Source organism: Echinops telfairi, unplaced genomic scaffold, assembly GCF_000313985.2.
Source record: "Echinops telfairi isolate 266 unplaced genomic scaffold, ASM31398v2 ScPeMD7_10;HRSCAF=50, whole genome shotgun sequence".
Taxonomy (NCBI): Eukaryota; Metazoa; Chordata; class Mammalia; order Afrosoricida; family Tenrecidae; genus Echinops; species Echinops telfairi.
Window position 1 is genome coordinate 12,078,055 of NW_022103907.1, and position 1,857 is coordinate 12,079,911.

Below are 1,857 nucleotides of genomic sequence, written 5' to 3' on the forward strand. Positions count from 1 at the left end.
CTTATTTGGGAAAGCCCCACTGTGGCTGTGTTCGCCCAGGAGCCACCTGCAGGTGCCTTGAAGCTCTTTACACGGGAGAGGTCCCAGAGGACGTGCCGGGGACTGTCCTGGTTGGTTTAGACCTGGTCTGGGGAGATGGCCGCTAAAAATCACAGCTGTCAGCTCTGCAGGCTGATTTTTGTCATCACAATGTTTAAGCAAATAGAAAAACACAATATGCAGAGATCATTTCTAGTCTACCTGTGGGAACTCAGGTCATGGCAGAAAGTCGGGAAATCAAAAAGGTGTGTGAGTTCACCCAAGCAACCCACACCCGATGGCCGACAGCTCTCGCGGTGCTGTAGGTGAGGTGTCAGGCTGCTAACCACAACCTGGTGGCCCCATTTCACCATCCCCTCTGAGAAATGGGGCTGTGGGCTCCCATACAGATGTCAAGTCTCAGAAACCCGACACAGGATTACTGAGGTGGAACTGACTGGCAGTTTTTAAAAAATGTTTAAAATCCCTTGACAAAGCAATGAAGACCTGCAGCCTGTGAGTTAAAGCAGGGAAGAAGCCCCAAGCCTGCCTGTCTCAACTCTGAAAGCAAGCCCCGGTCAGCGCTCTCACAGGCTCTCGGACATGAAATGTTGCTGCTGAACTCTACAAGCATAGCAATATAGTGAAACACGAAGGACTAGCTATCCTCAAGAAAAACAGACCGGTCAGCCTCAGCAATAGCTCACAATTACGAAATTGTCCCTTCAACAAAAGCAAATGGTTGTGTTTTGCATCTTAATTAGAAAAAGAAATCATGTTATCACCAAGGACAGTGCCCTGATAGTGTAGTGGTTATGCGTTGGGCTAAGATCCTCAGGGTCGGCATTTGGAAGCCACAATCAGCTCCACTGGAAAAGACCGGGCTTTCTACTCCCCTGAACAGTTAGTTACAGCCACAGAAACCCAGAGCCGGTTGCTACAGGTCAGCATTAACTCGACGGCAGCGAGTTTAGTTGTTGTTTTTTAATCACTGTAAAAACCTACGATTGTAAGATAGGAGCTCTGGTGGAATAGTGGGTTATGCAGTGAAGAGTTAACCACAAGGTCAGTAGTTTACACACAACATGGGTTAAAAAGAAGGCCTTAGAAGATTTAGTCTCGGAAACCCAGAAGGGCAGAACAGATCTGATGGCAGCGAGGCATCACCATCTAGATCACTTTAAAGAACACACCACAGGAAAAGAACACTAACCCCAAAGTTATCTGAGTCAACAATACTGAGTTGGTCTTTAATCTTTATTTCTTCTTGCTTTACAAACTTCAGGGTCTTCCAGCTGAAACCCAAATGCTTTCTTGATATCCTTTACATAATTTTATCTTCATTGGGAAACACTCTTTCCAACAATAAATACTAAGAAATCCAGTGGCCTAGATCTCACAACTCTTTTGTTTTAAAATGAAAAATAAGCTACATAAAGTCTTTCGCTTCAGAATTGCTATACAACAAACTTTTTTATTCATAAACAGTCCACAGCATTCATAAAACAGAGTGACAGAAGAAATAAGAGACGCTTTTCAGGTGAAGTTTTTATGTTTAAGAACAGATGAGTTGGAAGCAATTGAATACAGATGGAAACCATACAACAATCCATAGAAAACTAGGGTTTGAAGGAGGGAAAAAAGATATCACACATGCAAAGGAACTTCTGAATGTTCATTTTAAAACCAAACTAGGTGCTGTAAATAATAGGTGTTCAGAAAGGCTACAAAAAGTATTACGAAGAGATATTAGCCTTACATATACCACATTTAAAAATAATAATAAAAAGGGAAAATAACCCAAAAACCCAGCTACACCTAGGCTAATCAGGAGGGCGG